This window comes from Oreochromis niloticus, linkage group LG11, assembly GCF_001858045.2.
Source record: "Oreochromis niloticus isolate F11D_XX linkage group LG11, O_niloticus_UMD_NMBU, whole genome shotgun sequence".
In the NCBI taxonomy this organism is placed as follows: Eukaryota; Metazoa; Chordata; class Actinopteri; order Cichliformes; family Cichlidae; genus Oreochromis; species Oreochromis niloticus.
Genome location: NC_031976.2, coordinates 28580080 through 28593062, shown reverse-complemented (window position 1 = coordinate 28593062; position 12983 = coordinate 28580080). Strand labels below are relative to the sequence as shown.

Below are 12983 nucleotides of genomic sequence, written 5' to 3'. Positions count from 1 at the left end.
AAAAGTGCAGCCTTACCTAATGTCCACCCTACTGTTACTCATTTTATATTAAGATTTAAAAATATCTAGTTGGTATTGGTATGGCGAGTATCTGTCAGTAATAGTAATAAATCCCACAGCAACAGTACATTCATGTAGTTGTAAAAAGCACGATAATATATTAAGTAATCCAAAGTATTCAGAATACGTTACGTATATGTAACATTAAGTAACAGAATATGTTACAAAATACATTTTGGGGCATGTATTCTGTAATGTGTAGTGGAATACATTTTAAAAGTAACCTTCCCAACTCTGTCTGGTCACACACATATAACTAAAAGTGACATCTGATTCTCAGTTTATAGGGTTATATGATATGATGTCGGCCAACTCTTTGTTGCTATAATAGTTTCAACTCTTCTGGGAAGACTTTCCACCAGGTTTAGAAGTGTGTTTATGACTATCCCAGCTGTCACAGCGCAAGAGCAGGAGCACACCCTGGACAGATCACCAGTCTGTCACAGTGCCAACACAGAGAGACAGACAACCATTCAGACTAACATTCACACCTAAGAGCAATTTAGAATTACCAATTTATCTAACTCCTCTAACTGCATGTCTTTGGACTATGGGAGGAAGCCAGAGTACTCTGAGAGAACCAACGCAGACACATGGAGAACATCCACAGTCACTGTTAAAATACACATATACGACTTAATGATAGGCAGTGTAATACCCAACATACAGTGCACCACTAATCTGCATGTTTGATTCCTTATTTTTTAGATTCACCTAAAAACATCACAGTTTCAGTCAGTCCTTCTGGTCCAGCACCAGAGAACAGCAATGTGAGTCTGACCTGCAGCAGTAATGCCAACCCAGCAGTGAGGAACTACACCTGGTACAGAGCTGATGGAGACCAGGAGACGCTTATTGGAACAGGAACCAGTTTAAACATTCAAGTCTCCAGAGACAGACGGACATTTTTCTGCAAGGCTGAAAATGAGATTGGAGTTGGACGTTCCAGCAGCATTCAAATAGATGTTCAGTGTAAATATCACATTTCACATCTGCTTTACATATCATCAGTATAACCCAGCATCAAAGATTCAGATCATTAGAACAGAGTTTTATACACTATGTTTTCCAATACTCAGCAAATAGAAACAACGTGTTTTTTTTAAATAGAAAAAAGTATCAGCATTCTTAAACTGTTGTTTTAATACATAAATCAGACTTCATGAAATACACATTAATATCGTTTGTCACGAGCACAGGAGGGACTCAGACGCAGACTGGAATCACAGAAATTGGTTAGTTTATTTTCTCGCACTGAGTGCAACTATATACAGGTGAAGGGAAAGGGGGTTGGGGTCTCCAGGGGTCACGAAGGCAGTTAGGGCAAAACCCAAGCGGGTTATTCACACACAGGGCTTCTCCTCCCAGGGATTTCCCTTCACGCTCACACCACACCGACTTACCACACTCACTACAGACCAGTAGCAGCAGGTCCTCAGGCTGGGCATGCAGAGTGAGGGTTACACAGTAACCCAGCGACGAGGCATTCCCAGCAGCTGCCTTAAGTAGCTAGTGCTGATCACAGATGATTGTTTGCAGGTGCGGAAGCCAGGGGCGGGAGTCCACAATGAACTCCGCCCTGGTAGCGCGCAGAGCGCAAGAGGGGAGGGAGAGGGGACAAAATAGACAAAAACACTTGTAGCCACCATGAGTCAGCCGAACAGGCACAGGGACAATGACATTCATTATATACAACCAAGTGATTGTGTTATTGCTCTTTTTTTAGATTCAACTAAACTACCACAGTTTTCATCTGATCTAAATGATCTGAAATAGCTTTTTAGTGTTTGCATAACATTTGACATGCATAACCCATTTTTATTTTCAGATGAGTTAGGCAGTAGGCTAAAATAAGGTGCAAGCATTCTTAAGATGTCATCTTTTTAAATAAATTTATCAGGCTTTATGACAGGTAGTGTAATACCCAATGTACAGCACACCATTAATTTTCATTTTTCTATACCCATTCTTTAGATTCACCTAAAAACATCACAGTTTCAGTCAGTCCCTCTGGTCCAGTACCAGAGAACAGCAATGTGAGTCTGACCTGTAGCAGTAATGCCAACCCAGCAGTGAGGAACTACACCTGGTACAGAGCTGATGGAGACCAGGAGACGCTTATTGGAACAGGAACCAGTTTAAACATTCAAGTCTCCAGAGACAGACGGACATTTTTCTGCAAGGCTGAAAATGAGATTGGAGTTGGACGTTCCAGCAGCGTTCAAATAGATGTTCAGTGTAAATATCACATTTCACATCTGTTTTACATATCATCAGTATAACCCAACATCGAAGATTCAGATCATTAGAACAAGGTTTATACACTATGTTTTTCCAATACTCAGCACATAGAAACAGTGTATTTTGTTGTAAATAGAAAAAAAGTATCAGCATTCTTAAACTGTTGTTTTAATACATAAATCAGACTTCGTGAATTACACGTTAATATCCGTTACATACAAGTGACTGTGTTATTGCTCTTTTTTTGGATTCAACTAAAATACCACAGTTTTCGTCTGATCTAAATGATTTTAAATAGCATTTCAGTGTGTGAGAAACATTTCATTGTTTTACACTTTATTTTCAGAAGAGTTAAGGAGTAGGCTAAAATACGGTCGTAGCATTCTTAAGATGTCATCTTTATGATGGGTAGTGTAATACCCAATGTACAATACACAACTAATTTTCAAGTTTTAATATTTATTCTTTAGATTCACCTAAAAACATCACAGTTTCAGTCAGTCCTTCTGGTCCAGTACCAGAGAACAGCAATGTGAGTCTGACCTGCAGCAGTAATGCCAACCCAGCAGTGAGGAACTACACCTGGTACACAGCTGATGGAGACCAGGAGACTTTAATTGGAACAGGAACCAGTTTAAACATTCAAGTCTTCAGAGACAGACGGACATTTTTCTGCAAGGCTGAAAATGAGCTTGGAGTCGAACGTTCTAATCTGACTCAGCTTGAGATTCATTGTATGTATCTCAAAATTAAATTATACTATTTTTGTTAGAAATTGTAACAACACATTGGTGTTTTCCATTTTGACATTCTGACATTTCTGGTTATCTCCAGTAAGCATCCTTGATAGCCAAACATTTTAGCACAGACTAAAAATATCCCCATTCATAACAAAACAACCTTAAGCAGTAAAACAAAACAATCTTTGCAGTGTTATTTTCTGAAATAAATATAAAAAGTCTGCACATACTTTAATAAAGTCTGTGTTGGGCAATACATTATGTAGATCTGTTTTCTGCACAGGTTAAAACTATTTCAAAAGCAATAAAACACTCCTGATAATGATAAGTATTGCAAGTAAGTATGTTCAGAAAGGACTTCAGTTTGAGACATGACCATCTTTACACACAGCAGTTTACCGGTCACTTTGTCAGTTCATTTGTTTTTAGTAATTTTTGCAAATATTTTTCAATCATCAAGGTTGTTTTGACTGACTCCTCTCCCTTTCTTTCAATGACAGTTCTTCCACAGATCCTGTTTTCATCAGATTGTGTTAAAACTGCAAGTCAGGTTAACTGTTCCTGTGACACTGAGGGAAACCCTTCCCCTGCTGTACAGTGGTATTTGAATGGGGAACCTGTCAATCACTCTGGTGAATTTGAAATATTCAGTGAGACTCTAAACATCACAGTTCACAGGAGCTCCTTCATTCTGAGTCAACCACAAGTGAAGCATTTTTCCACCCTGCTCTGCCGTAGCTTCAACTCGCTGGGATCTGCCAGTCAACAATTTTGTATGAGCAAGTTTAAAAGCTCTGCAGAACCTCAAGGTTTGTATTTGGTGCAACTGTAAATATTCTTGTTTAACCCACATACATAATGCAGTGGAGATCAAGGAGATTTGTTGCCTTAGTCAATGATATCCTGTGCTCTACAAAGCCAGTTAAGCGATACTGTCAGGATTTTTTCTCCTAAATTTTCATATTCATTTACAATAAATTTACTGTCAATAACTTTAGGAATTCCACTAATCCACACAAGCAGTTAGTGTGTTGGGTTAATCCAGCTACAGTACACTCACTACCAGTTTCATAAAATATGTAATGTTTTGCAGTACATTTATTTCATTGGTGTTGTGCTAACACACTCCTAAATGCTCAGACCAGCAAACTGCCACAAACATCTGCTTTTATAAACATGGTCACAGTTACTGATGGTCATTTTAATAAAGTGTGAATGTTTAATAATCAAGTGCTTGATTATCAGCATCTGGCTGCTACGTATCCTTGTGATTCCTATGGAAGCAGTAAGAGTGCACAGTTTTAACACACTGCTTCTGAAATTTCGATCAATCAATCAATCAAAGCTTTATTCGTCACATGCAGGTTGCCCTGCAGTGAAATGGGACCCCCCCGACCTTACACATACAACACAGACATTACATGGGGATACAGGTCGGAGATTGGTAGCATTAGAGAAAAAACATTGAAATGTTCATTACAATGGGAAAGTACAAGAGGAAAAAAAGAGACCTCTACTCATGCTGTGCTTCCATGGTAGGACAGCATGAGAACAGGAAACAAAAAAACTCCTCTGCACAAAAAAGCACATGAATGTCCACAGCACAACATTATGAAGGACATGACAAGCCACGGGGTTGGGTGGGGGGTGAGGAGTCATCCGAAGCGAACACAGCAGCCGCCCTGCACAGCGCTATCATTCCAGCGCGGCACATAGACCCGCCGTGTTCCTCCGCAGGAAACAAGTATCGAAGGCGTTTGGAAGGGGAGGGGGATCAGTGTATGCTTATCAGTGTAAGTGTATGTGTGTGCGTGTCCATAGTTCAGCAGAGACAGTGTCCTTCGCCCTGCCAGGCTAAGTAAACAGTCTACCAGCCAACCCAGGTGGCCTTGCATGGGATGGGAAGGAACAGTCTCAACATAGTCGTTATCAGGGATTGTTTTGATCAGCTCCAGCCTTGAGCCCGCAGCTGGCGCCGGAGGGGTAGCCACATTATGATAGCGAAATTTGAATTAGTTTTTGTTCATTAATGACAGAGCATACCATTTTATGTTTTGTAGTTCAGCTGAGGCTGTAGACCTGGTGAAGAGCAGGTGATTTTCAAAAAAAAGTTATCCAATATTTAAAACCTTGGAATTTGAAATAAGTTTGTTTTACCACATTGATAATTTTATGAGTAATATGGCTAATTAAAAAAACAAAAACATTATGTATATCATGCACAGAATTAACAACTAACTAGGGTGATTTTTTTTTTAATTTTTTTTTTTTTAATTTTTTTTTTTACATGGTTTATTTTTATATTTATTTTTGTTTTTGCTTTTTTAGGTTCAGTTCTGTATCCAGCGATCGTCTTCATTCTTGTAGTGTTACTATTAGCACTAATGTGTGTTCTGCTGTTTATTATCAGGTATGTACACAATTTGGTCCTTAAAATTGTTCAAACTACCCACTGAGTTTACTATTTACTAAGTTGTATTTGGCCTGATTTTCTCTGATCTTTAACTGAATACTGATACTTGTGCAACTACTGTGTATATTCATGCTTGATCCATCAGAAAACATACTCAACATTGGTAACACTACTGACTAACTTTAACATTAGTCTGAGCTGTTTATTAACAATTTATATAATGTCAGTGTTTGTTATTTTTAGACATGTTTTCATTTTCAAGACCTCTGTTTGTGAACATTCAGATTAGTTTTCAGCTGGCCAGCTATAATACACCACTATATTTCATCATCAGCTTATCCTGTGAACTAAAAAGTGAGCAGTGAAAAACTAAAGAGTAGGAATTGTAAAAATATATATTTGATATTTGATATTTGGTATATATTCTTTATTTTTCAGGACTCAGACAAATCACTGTAAGCTGAAAGTTGGGTTAATAGATGAAAACAAAGTTGCGATTATTCAGCCTCCAACTGAAGAAGGAAATGAGGTACTTTAACTTTATTTTTAAAGCTTTTTTAAAGGTCTGATACTTTTACATTTACACAAGAATGAATGGATGATCTTCACCGGAATGTTCACTGAAATTTACTATGCAATTTTAGGTACCAAACACAACAGAAGAGAGCATTTATGCAAATGCTGAAAGGTTGAGAGAGGCAGGCATTGTTGACCCTACAGGAGTTGCTGAGCCAAGCAGCACCAACTTGCCAAGCGCTGAGCCAGCGGGTGCAGAAGGAGGAAGCAAAAACTCTGAGAACAAAGGCGACAAGTGTGAAGTCATTTACTCTAGTGTGAACTGGAAGACCAAGAGCAAGAAAAAGAAGGAAGAAACCTCTGTGGACTTGAATTCACCTGGTAGCTCTTATCTGGAGGAGGAGAAGTGCATTGTGGGAATTAACAGAAATTTTGTGAGCAATGCACTAGAGATGGGAGGCCTGTATGATGAAGTGGGGTTTAAGAATGTAAAAAAGGAAGTGGAGTGTGAATATGCCCAGGTAAAATTTAAAGACAAGACTAAAATGCAAAAGTAGTAAACTTCTGTTTTGTTGAGCTTACTGCTAAAAACATAGCTGCCCAGCTGTACACGTGTTGCTCGCTGCATTTAGTCACACTATGACAAAAACATTTAAGATAGGAATAGAAATACAATTACATACCCTTTATTGATGGGCCTTTGAATAGTTACTAAGAAATATTTTTTGTTGTGTAAATATACCATTGCTTAACTATACCTGTGCTAGACCCACTCATTTGTAGTTCCACTGAATATCATTTGTTGGTAAAAGAGCAAAAAGACCAGACTTTTTATTAATAAGGTGTTTTTTTAATTAAAACTTTTGTATGTCATGCGATGACATTGTGTCATCATTCTGTCTCAAAAAAAAAAAGTCTGAGACATAATAAACAAAATTATATATGATAAACCATGAGGAGAAGTGCGAGGATCGGCAGACACTTTGACATGAAACTGTAGGAAAGACAGAATTATCACTCACAGTAGCTGTGGTATTGTGTACAAATTGTTTGTATATTTACAAAATATTGCATAAAAGTGTATCTAGTTGGTTTTGTTCTTTTTGTATGCTCCATATTAACATCTTTTAGGCAAGCTTAACATAATTCCACTGGCTAGCTGCATATTATATTGTATCATTTAGGGCCTAAATCCTTAACATAGTACAGCATCTTAGATGCATCTAATGTTTGAGGCCATGCTTTAAAATTGAATGTACAACAAATATTAAAGAACTTTAATCTTCCTTCTTTCGTCCTGTCTTTCTTATATCTTCTTTCAGATAGTGTTGCATATTGACATTAAATACAGCAGCTGTAGCTTTAACTAGCAGACAATGTGACAAATTGTGCCAACAGAATTTGCATGTATGGTGATGTTTTCAGGTGCTTGAAAAGTTGCATTTGGAATTACCTAACTCTTTAACTTCTTTGTGTAAAAAAAAAAAAGGACTGAAACAGACAAATTAATGATGAATGTTTGTTATGAGTAAAAGGAAAAACAAAGGTTCCCATCATGTTTAATGCCGTAAACAGCACGTTCAGACACAAGATATACTGCAGAGATGAGAGTGAGAAAATAAGGTGGTACTGTTTATGGCCACTTCTGGTAATGTTTCTTAACATTCACACTTTTTGTGTGAGTTCCTCCTATCACTTTTTTAAACACCTATTTAAAAATGTAACCTCACTTTGCCCATGCACTCATCATGGGCATGAACATTATGGTAATTCTGGGCATTTTAATGATTTCTGTGAATTGTTCTTTTTCCAGGGTGGAACAATTGTACAGCATACATATTTAATAACTTTTAAAGAACAAAAATGGGTGCCCAAGATGAAATTTATTTTGGATCTTCTCAAATCCACACATGGTCCAAAGCATAGTGTGAGGGACGAGGCACCTCAGTCCCTAAATATTTACTGTGTAAATGCTTACACAGTAAATATTCAGAAAAAGTGGGTTTTATTTACACACAAAATGAAAAAATATACAAAATGAACTAACAATACTTAAACAAAACTTAAGCCAAAAACAGCAACTTGCAAACAAAACTAACCTAACCCACAAGAAACAAAGGGGACCTAAATCCTGGCTGATCAGACCAAGTTGACACATAAGGATGTATTAACACCAAACAAACAAAGCAATGCTTAGTTTAATAATCACTTTAATTAAATAATATCCAAAAGAATACTAAGTGAACAGACAATTCATAAATCAAAGAAAAAGCACAACATTAAAAATAATTTATATATTGCAACCCATGAAGGAGCTGCACATGGTATGGCCCAATAAACTCTTCCCATATATAACACAGCTTTTGCCCAACTTCAGAGTTGTGAGGCTGCAGGTGTGGCCATCACACATACATAGAGACTAGAAACATATGCGCTTGCTCACTTAAATATTTTAACAAGTGGTCCTGAAGGCCTATTATCTCGTCAATCATGATAAATGATGAGAACTGGTAGTTTCTCTTACCGGTATAAAATGATTTATTGGACTGGTTAATAGTCAGAACAATTGGAAAGTCCAATTGAGCAACTCAGTGACAATTCAAGAAGAAGAACTGTAGAGTTGCACATGTTGGGAGGATATCTTGCAGCCAGTTTTTAAACAACTGTAGATTCCAAGATCATTGGTTCAAAGAATTGTACTTGTAATTGTATTGGATGTTACTTGGATGTGGCATGACTTTGCCATAGTCTGGTAGAAGACTCAAACCTTGTAATGATAGGAAACTGATTAGGATGTTCAAACCTGCTATGAACTGGAAACAAGATCACTGTCCACAGTAAATTGAGCTGTGCATCGTCCTGGATTCAGACGGTGCCAACCAAGAAAGAACCCCCACTCCAAAAGTGACACCTTCAACTAAAGCTCAACTTAAATTTGCAGCAGTCCTTCTGGAAAAATGTTAATGGTCAGAGGAGACAAAGATTGAGCTATTTGGCCACAATGACAAGAGGTATGTTTGGAGGGAAGACATGAGGCTGTCAAACCTAACAATACTGTACCATACTGTAATATGAATACACTATAATATCAGTTTGTCAATGCCTGTAACATCCATTAGTGTGAAAGATGCAGCAAAATACTGTGGCTTACATAGTATAAATGTTATCAAACATCTGCAACGCTAGTTCTTCGGATGGATATTCACTTCCATTTATCCAATTTAGGATCACTGGAGCCTAACCTAGCTGTCATGGGGAAAGGTACAAGGTACACCCCCGCTCAAGCCGCCAATATGTTGCAAGGCACACACAGCAACAAACACTATTCACCATGGTCAATTTAGAATGACCAATTAACCCAATCCCATTAGCGTTTTTGGACTGGTACAGAAAGTCGAACTACCTGGAGATTACCCATGCAAAAGGGGAGAACATGCAAACTCCCCCCCAGAGTGGATTTGAACCCAGGACCTTTTGTTGTAAAAAGGCAATGCTAATGACAACATACCTGCATACCTTTTTTTTTTTTTGCAGTACTTTATACATAAACACAAACAAGAAAACAAAGAACAAATAATTGGTGGGAAAATGTTAACCAAAGCTAGCCAATGTAAAATAAGTCCTGTTCAAAAATATATAAATACCACACAGCTGCCTAAAACCACCCCAGAGACTGTGATTTACCCAGCAATTTTCGATAATGGTTTCCTAAAATAAAGGAAAGTTAATATAAGAACTGCCTTTACTCAGTGTGGTAGGCAGCATCCTATTAAGGCAATTTACAAAACAGGAAAGTCATGCTGATTTTGCTGATTTTTCTTTTGCTGCGGCAATGCTTTCCCCCAGAGCTCGTCTTTGGTGGGATGGGGATGACCTTGTCCTGTCAGAGCAGCCAAATATGACCAAATTACAGTGCAGTTTTGGAAAACCAGCCACATATATACCTGCACAAATTTCTCAGACTTGGAAAGACAAAACAGGTGTGATAACGATATTTCTGCAATACCACATTTTTCACACAAGGGGGAGACAGTGCCAAATATTTTGTTACATTATCTTGAACTAATTGAGCCTGTGTGAGACTAGTGCTGAGAGTCTTTGGACACTAAACAGGCTCTCTTCCCAAGTTTCATCTTTAATTACAAAACTCACTAGTCACTCATTAGTTGGAGTAGCGAAACCTTTAACAAACTGAGAAACTAAATATTTAGCATTTAGCTGCACTGAAATGACCATAGACAGTATGACTGTTCGGCTTAACAGTGGACTCAGGGATGCACCCCTTTAAAAAGGGTCTGATTTTAAGGTAATGGAAAAAATGTGACTTGATTTGAAGAAAAGGAACCAAAGCAGTCACTGATAAAACAGTTGGGATAATGGGATGCAATTCCCTCTTTGTCCAGTCTAGAAAAAGTCAGTGCTGGCGAAAAAAGATTGTTGTTTGTTATTGTGGAGTGAACAGAAACATTTTTTGTGTTTTGATTTGATTTAGAATTTTTAGAGATTTTCAGAAAATTCATTTGTCACTGGGCGATGTAGAGGAAGAAAGTTACAGAAAAAAAAACAAAGCCGGGAGAGAAAAGTTTGAGACTAGTGTAGATTCAATGTTTAAGTGCTGCTCACCAGACATCATCGGGTGAGACTGTGAGAAATAAAGTGAGAGGTGTTGTATTAGAGGTGTTGTATTAGCAGCTAAATAAAAGTTGGGGGGTTTTTTTAGGGTTTTTTTTCCAATGACACTGGTAGTTCAGGTCAGCTCGGAAAGAGTTACAAGAATAGCAGCAACACCATCATTGTTATAGGACTGATATGACTAGTTATAGAGAAAATAACTTCCAAACATCTGTTTTTAACTTGTTTAGTTTCAGCAAGAGTTTGAAATTCCAAGGAATTTTAAAACTGAACTAATAGCAAATTACTTGAATTATGAAAATGTCTATAAATCCATGGAGGAGCCTGTGTGGAGTGGCTGTTGTGCAGGTCATTTCAATACCTGGCGGCTGTAGTCTGCATGTCTAAGTACCATGAGCCAAGAATCCAGATTTGCTTTCAAATGCATTCATTGCTGTGTGGGACAGGAACCAGATCTGAAAACATGTAAATGTGACCAAAAATAATGAAGGGGGGAAATATTTTGAATGTTTTCAAGTTGTATCAGGTCACTGTACTTTTAGGAGTGTGAGAGAAAGAAGACTTTGGGAGTTGAGGTCCTGTGGAATGTAGAAAACTGTCACGGCTGCGCTGGCAGCTTGTGGGGATGAGGGAAAGGAGGACCCAAATGGAGGACTCTTCAATGCAAGCAGTGCGTTTATTTACAGTGACGTAAATAACACACAACAATAAATCCCTGTGTGCCCCAGACTCCCGTGCCGTGTCTTCCTCCCAGTGTCTGTGCCCTATGTCCTCGCTTCCAAATGTCCATGCACCCTAGTTGCTAGCTGCGCTCTCATTTCCAGGCTCCTCCTGGGAAATAACAGAGGCAGACGGTAGACACTTTCCAACTGCGGCAAGCTTACACTTACTGATATGTTGAAAACACTGATGGGTAGTCACATAATGATCAAGCGTCAGAGAGAGCTCCACCACACTCCTAAGTAGCTCCTCCGACGAGGCTTGATCAGCTGCAGGTGTGTGATGATCTTCAGGCATGGCCAACCACCTGGCAGGGCCACACCCACCAGGCGTGAAGGTGCCTGTCACAGCCGCACCCACACAAGCGCACACACCTGTCTATATACACACACACAAGCGTGGACGACAGGGACAGCAGCACAGCGCAGCAAAAACACATATAATATGATACAAGTCCATAACTGCTCAGGGACCCAGCTCAGATCTAGGTCCCTGACAAAAACATGAAACCACAGCTTGGAGTGTGTATAAGTATGCACAGAACAGAGTAAAAGCAGATGTAAGTCATGAGCATACAATGTTTCAGTAAGATGTTAGTTTGATGAATGTTTTTTCTCACTACTAATCACGCGCCCAACATCCACTCTGCACGTGCTTACGTCACACATATACACCCACACCCAAGTATCAGCACAGGTTGGTACCGCACCCACCAACATAACAGCTTTGGTTGCCATATAAGAGAATCCCCAGGGTTTTATAGCATGTTTTGAAGCTTATGGGGAACCCCCCCCCCCCCCCAAAGGATGAGGATAAATGTATATATGTGTAGGACTGAGTGACTGCCCATCAGATCTGCTTTTTACATTGCATAATCTCCCACTGCACAGTGCATGATCTCTCAACTTGACTAATTCAAGCCATTGTTAAATAAAAACAGACATATCCATTTCAACAGAACACGGACACACTCAAGAACATCTACCTCATATAGATAACTCTGTTATCAAGCCAAATGAATTCCTCTCCCGGACAGAATAACCAACTGCCACAAGGTGGCAGTAATGTCAAGGATGGATGTAAACGGCCTTAAGCAGAATACTATTTCAGATGAAAGGAGAGAGATTTCTTTAGTTTGGTAAGTTAGTTTGCCATACTGGTGTAGGTTTTAAGTAATCAGGTCATGGTAGTCATGGTAGTCTTGAAACCTTGAAAAGGAAGGCAGTCAGACTTATTATCATCTCAGCCACCAACAGCACTGAGTTGAGATCTAGGTGACCTCAATAGTTCACATAATGGTGAGGTGTGGCAATGTCTCACAGTGGTTTCACCTGTTTGCCCCTCATGTGATGACTCGCATGATCAAAATTAGGTTTATGAGCCTCAGGATCACCTCCTCCAACATCAAATGAATAATGTGTAATTTGAAATGAATTTACAAATGTAAATGACCTGTTTTGCACATGCAAAACAGGTCAGAGCCTTGCCAGATGTGAAGGCTAAGCCCAAGAGACAGGGAGGCTATAGCCAAGACCTGGAAACAACCTCCAGCACCCACCCCCAGAAGGAGGCTGGCTGCCACATTAAGTAGGTAGAATGTAGAAAAGATGGACTGAGAAAACTACTTCGCTTGTGCAGAGAGCGAAGGAACCCTCCACAAG

General features: G+C 38.9%; 1 long non-coding RNA gene across 1 annotated transcript in view; it reads left to right on the top strand.

The window, feature by feature from the left end:
* The window catches only part of LOC102081927 (hemicentin-1), a 69943-nt gene extending 62687 nt beyond the window's left edge, over positions 1 to 7256 (top strand). Inside the window, exons 18-24 of the long non-coding RNA XR_003222075.1 lie at positions 769 to 1032; positions 2035 to 2298; positions 2772 to 3035; positions 3542 to 3850; positions 5370 to 5451; positions 5893 to 5983; positions 6099 to 7256. This is a non-coding gene — a long non-coding RNA (hemicentin-1). The remainder of the gene's footprint in view (positions 1 to 768; positions 1033 to 2034; positions 2299 to 2771; positions 3036 to 3541; positions 3851 to 5369; positions 5452 to 5892; positions 5984 to 6098) is intronic.
* The last annotated feature ends 5727 nt before the right edge of the window (positions 7257 to 12983 follow it).